Source organism: Ascidia mentula, chromosome 6 (genome assembly GCF_947561715.1).
Source record: "Ascidia mentula chromosome 6, kaAscMent1.1, whole genome shotgun sequence".
Classification (NCBI taxonomy): domain Eukaryota; kingdom Metazoa; phylum Chordata; class Ascidiacea; order Phlebobranchia; family Ascidiidae; genus Ascidia; species Ascidia mentula.
The window spans coordinates 20,914,931-20,936,987 of record NC_138571.1 but is presented as its reverse complement, the minus strand read 5'-3'; the positions used below and the strand labels follow the sequence as shown (position 1 = coordinate 20,936,987).

Below are 22,057 nucleotides of genomic sequence, written 5' to 3'. Positions count from 1 at the left end.
ACAAGGAACTGTGTTTACAAAACAACCAAATCGAAGAAGCAATAAATTGATGCAAATGTACAATAAATAATATTAGACAGATAACAATGTTAAAAGATAGGCAGTCTAAGGATAAAAGGGTTGACAACAATAGGTACGAAAGCGGTTGGAATATTTCATGTTACGTGGTGACGTCGTCGTATTGATGACGTTGTTTAGATGGTAAAATTAAGCAGAAACACATGTTTTGGGTGTGGGTCATGATTGGGGCGAAATAATTGTGAAATAATATTGAAATTACAAATCACAAGTTGAACAGCCATGAGTGGGACTGACAACTTTATCGCTGGTTGTGATTTCTATGGTTATGGAATTTGGTTTCCCGAAAACAAAATAGACAGAAAAGATCACCAAGTGCTTCAGGACAAGAAAGAATATGACTAGCGAAAAAAACATGTGAAAGTGGCAAAACAAATGAAAATCGTAACTGCAAGGTTTAAACACTGGAGCGGAGTATTGAGAGTGGGTGTAAGCGTATATGCCGAAACTATAAGATACATGATCCTGTAAATAAACCTTATTGGGACGTAAAAGACTTGGAACAACTCGCGAGCTTGTTCGGGTCCAACGACACCCTGGTTAATTCTGTGGATCCTCCCAACCGACGAAAGTTTTTGCAGAGTAATGTCACAAAAACATGCATCGGCGAAGGTAATATTGTGTGGTAATGTGGAAGCCATTGATATAGATCGCTGTGGTCCATATGGTGACCCTGTGGAAAACCCCTGATTTTAACATTCAAGTTTGTGGCTAGAACGACAAATGCTAAAGTTTCGTTAAAATCTGAACGCAATAAAAGTGCTCGGTGTCAACTTTCAATGCTTTCGGCGGAAGAGGGCGGTGACGTAAGCTCGCATGAGTTTCACAATCTCGTTAACTTGTTCTGCGGTGAAGGAAATGTCCCCTCTTGACTCGGTCTGAAGTCTGAAAACATTCGCAGATCCCGCTCCGAAAGACTGGATCCTGAGAGGAAGACACAATAACATGTTCAACTCAAGGAATGTAGCTGCAAAATCTTGTTTAATTGTTTGGAACAGTGGCTCTGAGACTTTTCAAACATCACAGCCGAATTCGAAACCGGCCACAGGAAACCCGAGACTCTATTTGAAAACTTTTTTTGTAAGTGGGCATTTGACCGAATCAAACATTTGGGCCGTAGTTCACCAACAATTTTGTTTTCTGACGCCAAATAAACTGCAGGGAAATATGGACTCCACGTTACCCCACTACTATGGTAAGCGCCACAAGAAGGGTAGTTCAGTCAATTTACAATTTGCACTACTATGGTTATGGTAAGTTTATGTTTCGTAAAATAAACTGCATTATATTCATAAGACCGATAAGCAGAAATGTTGAGAGCCAATAACTCCAACAAGTTTCGTGTCTTTCCGCGTTGAAAACGAACCATTGTGTTCGATCAAACTTACTTTTCATATGAGAAATGATCCAGGGACTGTGAGTGACCTCGTTTGAACACAGTTGCTCCCTGCGCCGATATCGCCAGAGTGAGAAGGGTTTGACCGAACTGCGCGTCGTGATTTTCAACTTTAAACAAGTAGGATCCGTATCCGGGCCACCGACGTGCAAGGTTAACATATTCAGCCTGAAACAAATTGTTGAGATAAAAGGAATTAGACGGAATGAAGAGAACGCGAAATATGCTGAACATAAAATTATGCGAATAATATTTAAACATCAAGCACCCAAATACAATGCCAATAAATATCAACCACGGGCAGAGATGTCCCGACATCCAATAACACAAAACTCCAGTCTTATTGTTTAGTGAGATTATTGTGATACTGACCACGGCGTCTTCTTGCGGCATTCCTCTCAATCTCCTCCATCTATCCAGGACGTTGGATTTGACATCCTGCAGTTCCTCCAGGAAGAGAGTCCTCTTCATCTCACCGCTCTCACCTTCCTCCTTCACCTTCTTCACCCCTCTCATCCGGAACGTGTTGAAAAGACTCGACCCCTGAAAGAATTAAAATCTGCCGAAACTCTTCGTTGCCAAAAACGATTTGTTAAATTTTAACGATTCGGCCTCTATTCGCTTCGTCCACAAATTAAAATCCTTTGTTGATCTGCAGTAAATTGTTCATTTAGGCGTAGAGTGTACAGTGAAGAAAAAAAAAGGACAAGGAAAACGCAATAAACGACAAGAGGACTTGAAAAAGTTAACACAGCAGTTTGTGGAGGACACAGACGCGTCTGATGCGTCTGCCGGTTGCATTCCATGGCAAATCAAGTAAAAAAGTTCCAACGGCAACTTACTGTTCGAACTTTGCAACGATATCAGCGAGGAAAGTGTTTGGTTCAATCGCTCTGTCAAGATCGCCCTTGTGTTCGAATAATGCGAACGTGTTCTTATTCCCTTCCACGTTCATTCCATGCTGGAGTTTCTGGACAACCTGAACACCAAAGTTGGACGTTAACTGTCTAAAGTAACTCCTCTAATTTAAAGTAAAAATATTTTGTAACTACAACAACGAAACGCTTCTGAACACATAAAAATGCAGAACATAATTTAATAACAAATATTGAAAAAGAAGCATGTTTGCCACCAACCAACAAAACCAGTTCATCAGAAGAAAATACAATTCAAAATTATACAAGAAATACTTCCGAGCGTTCGACATTACAATTTGTAACAAAACACTACTTGCCTTTCCAGCAGTGGTGAAAGAGTTAATGTAGATTTCGCATGTTGCGCCACCATAGCAGTTAATCACAGTGACCAGGTCCCTCATCTCCAGCACAGCACAAATCTCAGCAATGGAAGGAACCATCTCACGTCGACGTGACGTCTGCTGACTCAGCGCATTTTCACCGAACTCAGCATAAGCTCCACCAAGAGTGCCAGGAAATCGCTCTTGTACCCTGATAACGGATGTTAATAAACAAACGGTGAAAAGGGATCCCTGAATAATCATTACTGTACAGATTCCCAGGTATCTTATGGCACATTTGTGTGCAGTCAACAGCGCGAGGTAAGATAACCCGACCCGCTGTAATGCAAAACTACTGCTTAGTAGCAAGTGCTTCTCAGTGGCGCACGCCCCACCAGTTTGGCCCGGCAAAATCGTCGGTGGACGTTAAGGTTTAAGACATTTCTTGGCTTATCTCTCATTAAACGAGCATTTTGTTTCAAATTTACTGGGAATACAAAGCATTGAGGCAAGCAATAAATTCTGGTTTACCAACAAAAGTGGGATTAGAGATGTTTCAGAATTAGCGCTCAGATCAGATATTCACAAAATTTTCGTCTGCGAAACCTAGAACGATTGTTTAACTTAACCAAGAACCCCCAAATTTAGTAAACCTTTTGTGTTAAGGGTTCCGCGAACTCTACATTGGACAACCAAGTTATTTACACACTTTGGTGACGTCATACCTCTTTAGATGCAGCTTCAGGTAAGACAGCACGGGACGTGATGGGTGGTACGCGCAACACATACAAGCTATGAGATGCCAGTAATGCGGACATGACGTCACATGAAGCTGGTCACACATTTGCTCGTCTGTGGTGAGTTGGAGGGTGTAGATGGCGGTTTGTTTGATTAATTGGAGATAAAGCTCGTCCTGGAATAGCTTGGAGCCGTGGCACACTCGCATGATCGCCTGGAACGAACAGATAGATGGTTTGTTGGCTGGACGGTGTCGCAATGCTTTTTGATTGTCTGTTTTGAATGCTGATTGACGTCAAGTAAAACTTTGATATAAATTGTGATATGTGAACATCATTCCCCACTCATTGCAAAGGAAGATCCACAATTACCTGACAAACGTCATAACATGTGCAAATATATAGGGGAGGAAACTCAATTACAGGCGGGAATTCGAGAAATATCAAAAAGCAAAATTTAAAAACGATTTTTTCAGTTTTTTTACCTGGAGTGATTTCGCTTCCTCCTCAATGTTCTGAAAAGTCCGTTCTTCCATTTGAAGGAGGACGTTAAAAATCCTCACAGCCTCGTCCCTCAACGTGTAGTGGTCGTCACGAGAGGGCACCTGTGAGCAAACAACGGTTGATTATGATTTCTATGCCTTTTTTTTCTAAGTAGCGAAACCAATACTTTCATATTTTTTTTGAATAATCAACTTGGTTCATTAGCAACACAACAATGTGAGCAATGTTACGTCACAGATAGTTCGGGTAAGATGATGTTGACGTCATCGTGGTTTTATGATAACCACATGGATACTTGCAGCACTATTAAGTTTGCGTTAGCATTGGATTTTGGGACGGATAGTTGTAATAATTGCAGGGTCACCTGTTCGTATGGAAGGGATAGCAAAGGGGATCTTAAAGGTTCGCTTGATTGCCTGAAGATTGGGTTCCTTTTGTAGATTAAGTCGATCTCCTTTTCATTGTCATCTGAACGCTGTTGCAACATACACAAATTTTTAGTCATATTTTCATACACTATGGTCAACATGCTAAATATAAGTGAAATAATGAAATGCTTTGGGCAGAGTCGTTTTGTTAACAACATTGTAATAATATTTCCTGATGTGTTTTTTAAGCAGGTAATTTCAATGCAATAAGCTTTTCGCCTGGCTACCTAAGTGGCAAGATAGTCACCAGACACATTACCGACATATTAGATCGAAGCAGTTGCCCTGTAAGCAGATTACTCCAAGCAATAAGCTCAGTTTCAATTCTAAACTTCTGTACCTTGATCTTGTCCATTAGGATCTTTGTTTTGGTGATAATCAGAGGTTGTCCATCTATCATAGCCTGGATCTCACTGCTCCAGATGTTCGCGTCTTCCTCTACCTCCGTGCTGAGTCGGAGGGTGTGCTTCCTCCCGTACACCACAATCTCCCACAAACCTGTCTGCGTCTGTAGTGAAATAGAGGTGGCGTAACTTCTAGTATAGAAAGTGTGGATCGAAACTACAGCTGCCGGTCAATGTTCAGTAATATTACACAAAAAATCACATGCTTAAAGGAATCAACGTATATTTCCCTTGTGTTATACCAGACTGATCCTGTTTAAACAAGTGCTTTTTGTGTAGGCAACATACATATTATTAAACTTTATTACATTCGTTTTATGATTTTAAGTGTTACATGTTTTACATGGTAAGACGGAATCGTCCAACTTTACAGGATCTCACAGCGAGGTTCGATTTAACAAGTATTCATCTCTAGTAAACACACGAAAGCCCACTTTTACTCCTACATACAGCAGGGACTTACAAAGACGTTCGCGTCCGGTGAGGTGACAACACAGAGACTGTTGAGTCCCATCGACCCGATCTTCTGGGCATCGCGGTTGCTGTTCTTGAAATATTCGATCGCGTTTGGTTTCAGAACGAACCACCGACGTTGGTGACTCACTTTCGGCTTCTCGTAAGATGTTTTAAGCAACCAACCTTGCTGTATGAAAGAATCCTGGCCAGCCTGAAAGTGTTTTAACAATATTTTAGATTGTGGGCGAGCCTGAAGAGTTCTCTTACCACAAAGAAAAAATACGACATTAGTTATAAAAGAAAGTGTTACTGATCCAGTGATGCATTTCCTCCCCCGAATCGCTCGCGAATGTGTAAACACGTTGCGATGTCGTCACAGTGAACGTGTTCGACTTTCCTGCAGTCACAAACCACTTAATATTATTCACATCTTGTCGCCACGATGCCACGATAGGAGTAATTGGTTCTAATGTAGCATCCATAATGTATCCGATTCCTGAGATTAAAATCAGTGCCAGAACCCCTAAAGCCTATTTATATTGTAACGTCTTTTCCTCAAGAGAAACTGACAACTTGCTCAAATACACGAGAGTCACCTGACACAGATGTTGCGGTTGCCTGGGTAACGGTTTGACCGTCGACCGTCATCAGAGCGTTCTTCGGGTTTGCGAACTCGCTTTCCATGTTTGCTATCTCTTTCTCCGTGCTCGATACAATCTTCATCAACATGCTGCGGAAAAAAGTTCCACTTAATAACATTTCACAGTATTTTCAGTGAAAGTCCGCACTGCATCCAAAGACTTTTTACCAAACGTTGGCGACTCTGGTTTAAACTCACCTGTACCATTCCCCCGCCTCCTCGCTCGATTCCGCCGAAAGGTGGTGCACTTTTGATGACGTCATAATGATGTCAATGCCATTCTCTTTCTCTGTGACGTCAGTTACGTCGGATATTTGACTGAGGTCGATCGTCCCCCGACACTTGGCGTTCTCTTCGTCGTTATCGTAAAACTTCAACTCCTGGTTGCGCAGCGTGAACCATCTGGATTTGGTTATTTGTTGTTGTACCTTGTTTAGTGTTTTGTTGTTGTACCTTGTTTAGTGTTCAAGCTTCGTGTAACTTACAACTGCTACGTAGAACTAACAACGGAAATATAATATGAAATACATCGCCGACCACCTACCTTTTCTGCCAATTCTTCCTTGGGAGAGTTCCTCTCAGAGTTCCTTTGCCACTGTCAGCTTTCTTAAACAGCCAGCCGCACTTTAAACTATCCTGTTTGCTTCTGAAGATCATGAAAGTGCTGTTACTCAGGACGCACCACCGTCTCTTCCACTGGCTCATGAGGCCACCCTATAACAGGTTGTAAGGTTGTGCAATGATGTGTTTTCAAATATCAACCAATCTTCACAGTGGCAGAGGTTGGTGTGACGTTTGCTAGTTTGTTGCTTAAATGTTGTTGGCCAACTTACGTGGAGGTGAATTTTATTTCCATAACAAACTGAGCCATTTAGTTGTTGCACTGATCAATGTGATACGTAACAAGCGAACTGATCAATATCAACAACTGTATTACTACTACATCCGTAAAACGTCACGAAATTTCAGTGCGCCGTGAGAACATATTGGACGAATGCGAGTTGTGAAGACTGGGAACCACGAAGGTGGAAATCTCAGTCCAACATATTATTCCGTCTAACCTTCACGTCGAGGTAGGAATGAAAGTATACGTTGGGACTCCACTTCTCTGCGACCTCCATACCGCCACTAGTGGACGTTCCATCGTCACTCATGTCGTCATCATCGACGTCATCAAACGACGAATCAGTGTAATAACTCTCTATTGTGGGTAAACACCCATGAATAATGTTTAATTATCAACAAGTTTGATTGAAAACACCAGCAATAGTTCAACCCCATGCATCAATTCAATACAAAAACATTGATGACGTCACGACAAATCACATGATGTCGTCACTACTTTGCCATAGAAGTAATAGCACCCCGTGTCAAAACTGCGAAATTTTAAAACAAAGCGTTTAAACACTTACCGTCGTCCATATCAGACGTTTTAATGTCTTCCGCTTCGTAATTCTCCTCGTCATCTGGAACAATTCCATCCTGTGTGTTCTGTGGGTCGGGGAAATATTTGTTTACTAACTTTTTCCATGTAAGGTTGAAATTAACCTTTTACACTTGTTGTTAGTTGAGAAACGATAAAGATTAACTTTAAATAATCAAGAATCAAAACCCTTGTCTATTTGTAGCAAAAGAAAAACGCACACGGGCAACTGCAGAGTTACGTGTTAATAAAATAATATCAAATCGTTTGCTCTTAGCATAAATAAAACGACTGCCATATTGTTGTTTACAAATTGTCACCCAGTGCGAGAATACTTCCCTGCAAACATAAGCAATATAACCACAACCTCTTCCCCGTCTCGGAAACTTACAATGTGACTCGTCGCCACTCAGGTAACTGTTACAAAACAACGTGCAAATCAGCTTAAAACAAAAACAAATATCGTACATTCATTTGATCGACGTCATACGATGTGTTATGCATCATTGCGTCCACTTGGCTTTCAAAATCTTCAAAACCCAAATCCTGGAGCAACAAAATGTTTAAAAAATCTTCTTTTTTGTCCATAGTATCACCAGCAGCCCGAACTTTGCTTTGTGGTTGCGAGTAACTCGCTTATGCGTTGCATAAATCACAATATTACGCACTCGGGGGCAATTTAAAATCAATCAGTAAACGCCATTAAACTATAGACCAATTATAATTTAAACGGTAAATTATTTTAAGATGATTTCAGACCTTATACAAGCTGACTTGCTACGTCACGAGGATGACGTCATCGGATTGATTATCGGAATTACAACTGATAAGAATGATCTCGGGTTACGCAAAATCATTTGTTAGTGAATTTAAAAATAGCAACCACCATTATGCAATCGAGCCGGATTGAATTGTTAGTATGGACAAAATAAAATCCTGGTAACATTCACAGTGTTGTTTGCACGCAAACAACTTATATTTGTAACCTGTAGAATGTCCATTCCTCTGTTTTCGTCTGCCTTCTCGTCGGGGTAATATTCCTCACCCACGTTCGTTACAAATTCATCGGTTGCTTCAGGTTGATCCTGATTAAAAATTATTAGAGTCAGCAAAACAAACAAAAATTCTTTTTTTGTAAAAATACCAGATTATTTTTTTCCCAACTTAGATTGTTCTTAAATACCTTCCAGTATTCTGAATCATATTATGACATCACAACACTTATTCTCACCACTTCCAGCGCAAGACTCTCCCTGGCCTCGCTTCGTCGATGCATCTGCGCGATCTCAAGTTCAAGTTGGAAGATCCTCTCCATCTCCTCCCGTTCCGCATCATCAAGCTCCTCCTCTCCACCTGATGAGAGCATCCTCTTGTTTACGGTTGAGTAAGCACTGTCTACGTCAGCGGAATCTATGACGGCGTCGAGTGACGCAAGAGCCGATTCCTGCCCGAAGAGATAGGCGAGTTGTTTTTTTACAATAGAAATATGATTTGAATCTCTTGCTGGCGGAAACCAAGAAACAATTAAATTAAAAGTTCCAAGTGTTAGAAAGTAACCAACCCAAAAAGCAAGTATTTTGTTTAAAAGAACAAGATTTGTTTCACAAAAACGTATACGTAGCACACACAAGCACCCACGTGTTCGCCATCCATGGATTTGCGGGGGCTGTACATTTTTTCACAAGGTGGGGGCGGTGGGGGTGAAGGAAGACCCTCAGCGTCCTCCTCCAATCCGTTCACCGTCGCTTCCCTGGCCATTTCAGCCTCTCTTGCCATCTGGAAAGGTGAAATTTCACCAGATAATCAGAGAGTGACCAAGTATCGTGGGAATGATTAACACACAGAAAATATTGCACTTTTCGTGTTACTTGTACAAACATGTCAACCAATTGCTAAAATAAATCTTTTCAGTATTTCCACTGTAAAAATCAGATTGTTGAGATTTAAAGCAATTTGGTGTCTGGGTTTCTTCAAACAATCAACACAGGAAAGGTAACTTTTCCTTCTATGCAAGGAAATCAGAAAATTTTAAGGTTTTTTTTACCACCTCTTGTTCCTGTTTCTCTCTTCGCCTTTTTTCTTCTTCCTCCCTCGCGAGTCTCTCCCGTTCCAAGCGCGCCTGCAGAAACCATTTTCTTGCCTTAGTTTATTCAAAAAATCTAAATTTTGAGAACAATTCGCCCAACTTTTGAAACCTCAACAAACTTATTGCAAACACGATGTCAAACTTTAAATATTAGTCAAACAATTTCTGTGGAAATTCATAAAAGTGGAAATCGTATCATCAAATGCACACAATGACTTTTTACACAAAGTGACAGTGCTTTGGGTGTATTTAGTATTTTAAGTAGAAAATCGTAAACTCCAAGTGTGTTTATTGATAGTATGTTTGTCCAACAATGTTGCGTCAAGTTTCCTTGCCAGCAAGCATCAATCACTGAAAAGAGGTCACGCAAATGTTTGGCATGTGACAACTAATATGAGACGCATGGGTTGTGTACTCCTGTGCTAAACTACCAACAGCATTGAAACCATCCAAAAACAGCAACATCCTACCTTAAACATCTTCCGGGCTGCCCGCCCTCTCGTGTATTTCTGGAAGACGATCGTCGCCTCCGCCCTTTTTCTCTCCCTCTCTCGTTTTTCTGCGAGAAGAAGTTTGAATAATTTTCTTGCTTTCCTTCCTCTCTCGAATTTCTGCATTGTGATGATCGCCTTGTAAACTCGTTTGAACTTCCTCCGCGCAACAAACCCCTGAATGATGGCGGGAAAATAATAAGCAAGATTTTATGCAGACCCCCAAAAAACTAGGGTTTCACAAAAGATATGAAGGCACTGAATTTGTCTGTAAACTTTTTGTGCGACAGGCACACGAGAACAGAACAAATAAATTGATAACGTTAACCATAGTAAGAAACGTTGGTATCTACTTCTTTTACTTTGGGGACTCCCAGACAACTAAAAAAACCTCACTGTGTTTCGCGTTAGGCCAAGTAATATTTTACGCCACTTGGTGTCGTTGTTGTTCCATAATATTGGCATGCATTCGATCGCGATACTTGAATCCACAGAAATCATACAAATTGCTTACTCGCACGAATCGTTGTGTGTGTACGATGTTCTTCTTCAGGCGAAGAAAGTATTTTCGCGCCGCTACAGCTCTCATCACTGATTGGATGATAATAGCGGCACGTGACACCTTTTCAAATCGCGCCTTTTCCAACTTTTGTTCGAGAATTTCCTTCATGAACGCCTGCAGAGTTAAAACATCCAACGTTACGTCATTATTTCTTATCAATAAAAATAACACAGAATGTAAACATTGTTCGAGGCAATTGCGCGGTTACGCAGGGTTTTCGCATAAGACCCTTGAGTGAAAGATCTGCCAGCAGTTCGTGACTTACCAAGACGGCAAATACTTTACACCTGTGAAGAATGGATCTTGTTCAAATCCCACCTTTGTATTTCCGAGTCTCCAATTCGTCCCTTCGGGGTCAACCAAGTTCAAAACTTCCTTGCTGTGATCACGTGGTTCGTTGGATGACGACAGAGCGCAAATCATTCCGTATCTTAATGGTCAAAACATTTAGCAGTTAAGCGACAGAGACTGGTGTAACTTAATGCATGATTTGTGGTCCAACATGCACATTTTAAATGGTCGAAAGTGGAGGAAATTTCTACACATGAATTTTTAGTTATTACTAGATCCATGCCGCGTGAAAGCAACAACCAATCACAGACCTGGATCACAGACCAGTTCTGGATAGTCACGTGACCCACCTGTCAAGAAAGTCTTTGTACAACCGCCTGACCGGAAAGCCAGCCTTCCTTACTCTCACAGTTTCCAACATTCCCGAATAACGAAGTTGGTTTAGAACGACCCCGGGGTTGAAGTTCTCCGCCACCTAGTGGTGAAAAACAAGTTTGTTACAAACTTTCTGATCGCGGCGACTTCTGCTGATATTTTTGTTGCTTTTGAACGGGATTGTGATTGTTAATATTTATGTTTATTTGCGTATATTATGTGCATTAAATTTCCTTGTTCCTGCGCAACACAGGAAAAATAACAAAAGTTAATTATTTATGTAACTAGGTACCCACATATGCATTTTATACATTGTGAACATTTTACAAGTAATCACCTTCTCCACATTTGGTTTCACGCATCTCACGAAGAACGGACTTGCAGATGAAAGTCTTTCCATTAAAGCGTGGAGGGATTTCTGTCAAATTGTTAAATGTATGGAAAATCCAAATTAACTTCAACTGTAGAAAGAGAACTTACTTTAAAGTGGCCACTTGCTGTTACGGCTGACTGCTTTTTCCGACCTTTCCCGGAGTCTTCCGAAGTTCCCCGAACTTTCTCAAACATGTCGTAGATAAGATCACAGCTATGAAAAATAATGTCACGAGTTTTTTTTTAGATAATTAAATTAAATATATACCTGGAATCCTTCAACAAGCCGAGTAAATCATCACGAAATGTATCGCGGTTTTTCTCCAGGAAGCCATCGATATTGTAGAGAACCTGCAATATTAAGTTAGCCATCACCCACGAACGCATAAAGCAAAATCGTTTGGGAATACCCAATCTCAACCTAGCCTTAACCCAACTTCAACCCAGCCTCAACCCAACCTCAACCCAGCCTTAACCCAACTTCAACCCAGCCTCAACCCAGCCTTAACCCAACTTCAACCCAGCCTCCATCCAGCCTTATCCCAACTTCAACCCAGCCTTAACCCAACCTCAACTCAGTCTTAACCCAGCTTCAACCCAGCCTCAACCTTTACCTCCCCAGCGTAATGTCGAATCCCGAACTGGTTTCCGGTCACTCGAGGTTTCACGTAGAAGGGATTTTTCTGCGAAAAAAAACAGAGTTAAAGTTGTGACGTAACAAAGTAGGGTGAAAAATATGTTTTTTCTTACCGCATGTTGGTTGTGGAGTTTCTGCAGCAGGGATTTGTCCGTTCCTTTCGGAAATCTACTCTCCTCGTTAATAAGTGACATCAAACCGAGGTTTTTCTCCACCAGGTCGAGACACTCACTGTTATCTGACCACTGGACGTCGCACCAGTCTATACCTTCCCTGTAAAGTGGAAGATTGTGAAATGGTGGCAACATTGCTCAAGCGCCCAACTCATATACATGTAGGAACCTGATCGGGATTCATGGCCAGGATATCCTGGGTTCGAATCCCGGTGTAGTTAAAAACGATTATAAAATGGTTGGGATTGAAATCACAAAAAAAACACAAATAAGTTAACAAATTTACTAGGGTTCGTGTGCAGGATAGCATGGGTTCGAGTCCCAACGTGGTATGTTAAGATAAAGCGAAAGGTTATTCCCCACAGATATTACCACGACCGAAGATATAAAATACAGGCGAAAAAGTGAAAAATGTAGAGAAAAAAAACACAGAAAAGGTTTTTTAGGTCCTTAATTAATCTAAATAACAAGTGGAGGGGAATGGGAAGATTGCATGGTTTCCATTTTTTGTTGCATTAATTTGTGCTGTCCAATGCAGTAAGTGATGTTTTACGAAGACTCACTTGTTGTATTCGATTTGTTCCAAGCTGAAAATGTGCCGGTTAAAAAATTCCTGTAGTTTTTCGTTTGCAAAGTTGATGCAGAATTGCTCGAAACGATTCACCTGAAAACAACACATGTAGACCCGGCGATAGAAGGTGACTGAATGATTGCAAAGATTTCAGTACTTTCTCACACAATACATTGATGCAACAAGAACAAATAATGTATATCTTGAATTAGAAATAACTGTAACCAAGCAACCCTTTAGTAAAACAAACTTATATGTCCACGTTTCTGGGCTTTAAAAATGTAAACGTTTGTAATTTCGACTTTAATCAAGATTGATAGAAACGCTCCTGGTTTTTGAGCAATTATAGCAACTGCAGTGTAACTCTAGCTGACATGTATTGTTAATTTAAAGGAACTGTTCTTGTGGCAACCCTCGCCGGATGGCAGACGTAACTTCGGTTGCAATAAAAACATGTTATGCAAGAAGGACTTTTTCTTCATACAATTAAAGCAACTTCGTTACCGAGAAGTTCTCAAAACCGAAAATATCGAGAATTCCGATGAAATGGAAGTCGTCCGGCCCCTTGATGCGGTGATTCACCTTCGAGATTATCCAACGGAATAATTGGGAGTAGAGCGCCATAGAAAGGGAGTCACGTGAGTCGCAGGCCTGCCAATCAGAGACAAGGAATATAGTATTTCATGGGTTCGACTATAGTTGCACAGGATGTAATACAAAGAAAATTGTGTGCATTTTTTGGAACTTCTCATTAACATAGTATGAATATATAGACGTGTAACTCTTTAAAACGTTGGCGTTTGAGCTGAATATGATATTTATTCTTGTTCAAATGTTGACGCGTGACTGTGGGAACGAATTGCTGACTCATGCTTACGTAGATCCGCAAGTGCTGAGTAACCGGGTCAGGACTGTTCAAAGCTTTAATGACGCAAGACAGATTTACACAAACATTTGGACAGTTTGTTTACACAACACCACAAGTGCCGAGATAAAAAGAAAAATCGTTTTCCGTTTTATGACAACCACGTGGATACTTGCAGCACTGATAAGTTTGCGTTAGCATTGGATTCTGGGACGGATAGTTGTAATAATTGCAGGGTTACCTGTTCGTATGGAAGGGATAGCAAAGGGGATCTTAAAGGCTCGCTTGATTGCCTGAAGATTGGGTTCCTTTTGTAGATTAAGTCGATCTCCTTTTCATTGTCATCTGAACGCTGTTGCAACATGCACAGATCTTTAATCAAAGTTTTTTACACTATGGGCAACATGCTAAATATAAGTGAAATAATGAAATGCTTTGGGCAGAGTCGTTTTGTTAACAACATTGTAATAGAATGTTTCGCGTTACATGAGAAAGAGTTAAATTTTATGTTGGCGGGGAAGCAATTAAAAACATTTGGTAGTCAGATGCAAACGACATGATTTTGAAACATCCCAAGTTTCCATGTTTGATAAAAAATTCAAATATTTTAAATATTTACGAAATCTACTTTGTACGATAATATTTTTATTTTCTTCTTTGAGCTGTGTGACCAATTGCTTGCAACGATTTAGTAACTAGATTTCTCAGATCAAGTAAAAAAGTTCCAACGGCAACTTACTGTTCGAACTTTGCAACGATATCAGCGAGGAAAGTGTTTGGTTCAATCGCTCTGTCAACATCGCCCTTGTGTTCGAATAATGCGAACGTGTTCTTATTCCCTTCCACGTTCATTCCATGCTGGAGTTTCTGGACAACCTGAACACCAAAGTTGGACGTAAACTGTCTAAAGTAACTCCTCTAATTTAAATTAAAAATATTTTGTAACTAAAACAACGAAACGCTTCTGAACACATAAAAATGCAGAACATAATTTTATAACAAATATTGAAAAAGAAGCATGTTTGCCACCAACCAACAAAACCAGTTCATCAGAAGAAAATACAATTCAAAATTATACAAGAAATACTTCCGAGCGTTCGACATTACAATTTGCAGCAATGCTCTACTTGCCTTTCCAGCAGTGGTGAAAGAGTTGATGTAGATTTCGCATGTTGCGCCACCATAGCAGTTAATCACAGTGACCAGGTCCCTCATCTCCAGCACAGCACAAATCTCAGCAATGGAAGGAACTATCTCACGTCGACGTGACGTCTGCTGACTCAGCGCATTTTCACCGAACTTAGCATAAGCTCCACCAAGAGTGCCAGGAAATCGCTCTTGTACCCTGATAACGGATGTTAATAAACAAACGGTGAAAAGGATCCCCGAATAATCATTACTGTACAGATTCCCAGGCATCTTATGGCACAATTGTGTGCAGTCAACAGCGTGAGGTAAGATAACCCGACCCGCTGTAATGCAAAACTACTGCTTAGTAGCAAGTGCTTCCCAAAGTGGCGCACGCCCCACCAGTTTGGCCCGGCAAAATCGTCGGTGGACGTGAAGGTTTAAGATATTTCTTGGTTTATCTACCATTAAACGAGCATTTTGTTTCAACTTTACTGGGAATACAAAGCATTGAGGCAAGCAATAAATTCTGGTTTACCAACAAAAGTGGGGTTAGAGATGTTTTAGAATTAGCGCTCAGACCAGATATTCCCAAAATTTTCGTCTGCGAAACCTATAACGATTGTTTAACTTAACCAAGAACCCCAAATTTAGTAAACCTTTTGTGTTAAGGGTTCCGCGAACTCTACATTGGATAACCAAGTTATTTACACAATTTGGTGACGTCATACCTCTTTAGATGCAGCTTCAGGTAAGACAGCACGGGACGTGATGGGCGGTACGCGCAACACATACAAGCTATGAGATGCCAGTAATGCGGACATGACGTCACATGAAGCTGGTCACACATTTGCTCGTCTGTGGTGAGTTGGAGGGTGAAGATGGCGGTTTGTTTGATTAATTGGAGATAAAGCTCGTCCTGGAATAGCTTGGAGCCGTGGCACACTCGCATGATCGCCTGAAACGAACAGATAGATGGTTTGTTGGCTGGACGGTGTCGCAATGCTTTTTGATTGTCTGTTTTGAATGCTGATTGACGTCAAGTAAAACTTTGATATAAATTGTGATATGTAAACATCGTTCCCCACTCATTGCAAAGAAAGATCCACAATTACCTGACAAACGTCATAACATGTGCAAATATATAGGGGAGGAAACTCAATTACAGGCGGGAATTGCAAAATTTAAAAACAATTTTTACCTGGAGTGATTTCGCTTCCTCCTCAATGTTCTGGAAAGTCCGTTCTTCTATTTGAAGGAGGACGTTAAAAATCCTCACAGCCTCGTCCCTCAACGTGTAGTGGTCGTCACGAGAGGGCACCTGTGAGCGAACAACGGTTGATTATGATTTCTATGCCTTTTTTTTCTAAGTAGCGAAACTATTAATTTTTTATTTTTTTTGGAATAATCAACTTGGTTCGTTAGCAACACAACAATATGAGCAATGTTACGTCGCAGATAGTTCGGTTAAGATGATATTGACGTCATCGTGGTTTTATGACAACCACATGGATACTTGCAGCACTATTAAGTTTGCGTTAGCATTGGATTCTGGGACGGATAGTTGTAATAATTGCAGGGTCACCTGTTCGTATGGAAGGGATAGCAAAGGGGATCTTAAAGGCTCGCTTGATTGCCTGAAGATTGGGTTCCTCTTGTAGATCAAGTCGATCTCCTTTTCATTGTCATCTGAACGCTGTTGCAACATACACAAATTTTAGTCATATTTTCATACACTATGGGCAACATGCTAAATATAAGTGAAAGAATGAAATGCTTTGGGCAGAGTCGTTTTGTTAACAACATTGTAATAATATTTCCTGATGTGTTTTTTAAGCAGGTGATTTCAATGCAAGAAGCTTTTCGCCTGGCTACCTAAGTGGCAAGATATCACCAGACACATTACCGACATATTAGATCGAAGCAGTTGCCCTGTAAGCAGATTACTCCAAGCAACAAGCTCAGTTTCAATTCTACACTTCTGTACCTTGATCTTGTCCATTAGGATCTTTGTTTTGGTGATAATCAGAGGTTGTCCATCTATCATAGCCTGGATCTCACTGCTCCAGATGTTCGCGTCTTCCTCTACCTCCGTGCTGAGTCGGAGGGTGTGCTTCCTCCCGTACACAACAATCTCCCACAAACCTGTCTGCGTCTGTAGTGAAATAGAGGGGGCGTAACTTCTAGTATAGAAAGTGTGGATCGAAACTACAGCTGCCGGTCAATGTTCAGTAATATTACACAAAAAATCACATGCTTAATGGAATCAACGTATATTTCCTTTGTATTATACCAGACTGATCATGTTTAAACAAGTGCTTTTCGTGTAGGCAACATACATATTATTAAACTTTATTACATTCGTTTTATGATTTTAAGTTTTACATGTTTTACATGGTAAGACGGAATCGTCCAACTATACAGGATCTCACAGCGAGGTTCGATTTAACAAGTGTTCATCTCTAGTAAACACACGAAAACCCACTTTTACTCCTACATACAGCAGGGACTTACAAAGACGTTCTCGTCCGGTGAGGTGACAACACAGAGACTGTTGAGTCCCATCGACCCGATCTTCTGGGCATCGCGGTTGCTGTTCTTGAAATATTCGATCGCGTTTGGTTTCACAACGATCCCCTGAATAATGGCGGGAAAACAAGAAACACACATGTTGTGTAGTAGATTTGTACAAAATACAGTCATTGTTTACATTAAATATAAAAAAAAAAGAAAATACAATACTTTGCTTTATAGAGATGGAAGTTCAATGCTGTTTCAAATCAGCAGTTGAGTTATGGCTCTGATCTTACTTACATCATTTTCACGAAGTAGTATTGTCCCATTGTTTGTCCAAATATACTTAAAGACTTGTCTTTTTTTGTGCTGCAAGCAAGTGTTGAATAATTTTCGGTTTTGTCTTGTCAAACTTTCTGTCATGAAAACATTTTGCAGGTTGAAAGTTGTTTCTTTGGAGTTAGGGAAATGCAGATTTGATTTGTTAAAAATATTTAATTCTTGATTTTCCTTAAGATAAACTTTCAGTTATCGGTGGGGATTATTTTGATGAGCTGCTTGTTGTTCTCACAGGTATTCTGTGTGAGATGCCAGATCAGTTTTTTGAATCAATACTCCCATGTGTTTGGCAATTGCAATTTGGTCGGTGCATTCTTCTTTAGTTTGTGTTACTCAAAATATTTGTTTTTAAAAAAAACAGAAAACAACAACAGTTGAACTGAAAGAAAAAGTATTAAAATTGCGAACATACATATTTCAATGCATTCTCTCCTGCTATGTTGTCCAAGGATATTTACTTCACTTTTGCTTCTTCAACATCTGTTTGCAATTTTAATACTTTTTCTTTCAGTTCAACTGTTGTTGTTTTCTGTTTCTTTTACAAACAAATATTTTTAGCCAAAATTTTCCTATTCCAACCTTATTGAAATAGACCTGGGGACACTGTGGATGGTTTTGTCTTGTAGGGGTCTCATAAGTGCAGTTGGTGACTGTGGCCCTGGACTAGCTCGCAAACTAGCCAGGAACAGATAATTCCAACGTAAGTCAGTTGGGTACCCATAACTGGGCACCAAACAATATAGACGAACCACTGCGGAGCGCATTATGCCCAAACAACTGCTTGGTATCCAACAGTGTTATCAGTATCAAATCATATGGTTCGTTATGGCTCATATGCATTTTTCTTTAGAATCAATTTGCTTTTAACGAATTTGAACACAGTTTTTACTTCATGTATGGAGTTTAGGTCGGCATAAACTCAACGTGATAATAAACAGTTCAAATTAAAAACCTGCATTTTGCGGCTGTTCAGCAATTCATGATATCACGTTTATAAACACCGCTGGTTCTCATGTTTAGAAATGTTCACGACAGGTTTTTGTGATGAAACCTGTATGAGACAAACAATAAAAGTCAAACAGAAATTATATAAAAAAAAACAAAATGTTACATTATAAGATTAATGTAGCAGTTAAAATCTGGAGCTAAACAAGAATTTAACTCGACCACAAAAAGTGGAAAAACTCACTAAAAGTCTGATGAAATGTTGACAATACCGATGTCCATGTGAGTATTGTGGATGTCAACTGATGGAACTTAGTTTACATGAAAACATTTTGTTGCCACTTTTACAAACAACCTCATCCACATCAATTGTAAAAAGTTCAGGGTTCTCCAATTCTATTTTGTTCCAATTTGATGAAAGTTTTGAAAATAATTTGGATTCTTCTGTGAATTGGTCGAGATACCAAGCAACACTCATGTGATAGGATGGGTTTGTGTAGTAAGGCTTGCAATGAAAATCCATGAAAGCTTTATTCACGATCTGAACGACTTTATTCAGTTGTTGAACTGCATGTTGCGCTGAAATCTGGAATTGTTTGCAAACAATAACAAACAATCTGATACCAAATCAAGACAAGAAATGCTGTCAAAAAAGTTTCACCCTTACCTTAAACCCACAAAATGATCTTGTTTTTTCATCATTCACATAAATATTCAAATCATCAGATGATAATGTGATTGAAAATCTTCGAAACCGTTTTAAATTTTGTCTGAGACTTTCCACTAAAGGGTCTATGCCTTGAAATACTCACATGGAAATCATCCACAAGATGCCATGTCGATTCTATCAATTAATTCGCAAACATTTAAAACTGTACACAATAATTTAAGCAGATAATTTAATACCTTTTTCTCTGCTTTCGAGTGTTTTTTCAATGAATCGTACGTACCTATGTTCCAGAAACCGGGGAAACCCCAAATTACGTCACAATAAAGGTGGGGTCAAGTTATGACGTCACACCAAAAATTACGTCACTGTGACGTCACTGGCTGAAGATACGCACCGACGAAGATTCTCGCCTACACGTACATACGCAGTTCTCCTATAACCACCGTCATTTCGGCGAAATGAAATTTGGTTAAAACCGAAATTATTTCACGCATGAATGAACACGGCTTCAAACAATTGTGTTCAAACAAAATAAGCATTAACTCACGAAAAAAACAAAAATGAGTTGTAATAACAAACATTTCAATCAGCAAGGTGTCCAATATTTGCAAAACAATATCTACACTTTAAAATTGCAATTTTTGAACACCTATAAAGTACATAACAACGAAATGGGTTTGACTGCGGTGTCGCTGTGTGAATCCCAGCATTCGCGTATTTTCGGCGCTGCATACAAGTGCCAATTTAATGATGTTCCGGGCCATAGGATTTTTTAAAAATTGGTGTAGAATAGGCTCAGAACATATAGATCACATTACAATAGCGTTTTTTGAACACCTATAAAGTATATCGCAACGAAATGGGTTTGACTGCGGTCACGCTGTGTGAATCCCAATATTAGCGTATTTTCGGCGCTGCATACAAGTGCCAATTTAATAATGTTCCGGGCCATAGAATTTTTTAAAAATTGGTGTAGAATAGGCTCAGAGCATGTAGATCACATTACAATAGCGTTTTTTGAACACCTATAAAGTATATCGCAACGAAATGGGTTTGACTGCGGTCACGATGTGTGAATCCCAGCATGCATGCGCATTGTTCGTCAAAGGCTTTGACTCAAACAGAAGGCAGTGAGCATTTGCGGCGCTGCATACAAGTGCCAATTTAATAATGTTCCGGGCCATAGAATTTTTTAAAAATTGGTGTAGAATAGGCTCAGAGCATGTAGATCACATTACAATAGCGTTTTTTGAACACCTATAAAGTATATCGCAACGAAATGCGTTTGACTGCGGTCACGCTGTGTGAATCCCAATATTAGCGTATTTTCGGCGCTGCATACAAGTGCCAATTTAATAATGTTCCGGGCCATAGGATTTTTTAAAAATTGGTGTAGAATAGGCTCAGAGCATGTAGATCACATTGCAATAGCGTTTTTTGAACACCTATAAAGTATATCGCAACGAAATGGGTTTGACTGCGGTCACGCTGTGTGAATCCCAGCATGCATGCGCATTGTTCGTCAAAGGCTTTGACTCAAACAGAAGGCAGTGAGCATTTGCGGCGCTGCATACAAGTGCCAATTTAATAATGTTCCGGGCCATAGGATTTTTTAAAAATTGGTGTAGAATAGGCTCAGAGCATGTAGATCACATTACAATAGCGTTTTTTGAACACCTATAAAGTATATCGCAACGAAATGGGTTTGACTGCGGTCACTCTGTGTGAATCCCAGCGAACGCGTATTTTCGGCGCTGCATACAAGTGCTAATTTAATGATGTTCCGGGCCATAGGATTTTTTAAAAATTAATGTAGAATAGGCTTAGAACATGTACATCACATTACAATAGCGTTTTTTGAACACCTATAAAGTATATCGCAACGAAATGGGTTTGACTGCGGTCACGCTGTGTGAATCCCAGTATTAGCGTATTTTCGGCGCTGCATACAAGTGCCAATTTAATAATGTTCCGGGCCATAGGATTTTTTAAAAATTGGTGTAGAATAGGCTTAGAGCATGTAGATCACATTACAATAGCGTTTTTTGAACACCTATAAAGTATATCGCAACGAAATGGGTTTGACTGCGGTCACGCTGTGTGAATCCCAGTATTAGCGTATTTTCGGCGCTGCATACAAGTGCCAATTTAATAATGTTCCGGGCCATAGGATTTTTTAAAAATTGGTGTAGAATAGGCTCAGAGCATGTAGATCACATTACAATAGCGTTTTTTGAACACCTATAAAGTATATCGCAACGAAATGGGTTTGACTGCGGTCACGCTGTGTGAATCCCAATATTAGCGTATTTTCGGCGCTGCATACAAGTGCCAATTTAATAATGTTCCGGGCCATAGGATTTTTTAAAAATTGGTGTAGAATAGGCTCAGAGCATGTAGATCACATTACAATAGCGTTTTTTGAACACCTATAAAGTATATCGCAACGAAATGGGTTTGACTGCGGTCACGCTGTGTGAATCCCAATATTAGCGTATTTTCGGCGCTGCATACAAGTGCCAATTTAATAATATTCCGGGCCATAGGATTTTTTAAAAATTGGTGTAGAATAGGCTCAGAGCATGTAGATCACATTACAATAGCGTTTTTTGAACACCTATAAAGTATATCGCAACGAAATGGGTTTGACTGCGGTCACGATGTGTGAATCCCAGCATGCATGCGCATTGTTCGTCAAAGGCTTTGACTCAAACAGAAGGCAGTGAGCATTTGCG

At 40.0% G+C, this 22,057-nt stretch overlaps 1 pseudogene; it reads right to left on the bottom strand.

The window, feature by feature from the left end:
- Nucleotides 1-854: 854 nt before the first annotated feature.
- Nucleotides 855-17,524, bottom strand: LOC145907433 (unconventional myosin-X-like; annotated as a pseudogene).
- Between the last annotated feature and the right edge of the window lie 4,533 nt (nucleotides 17,525-22,057).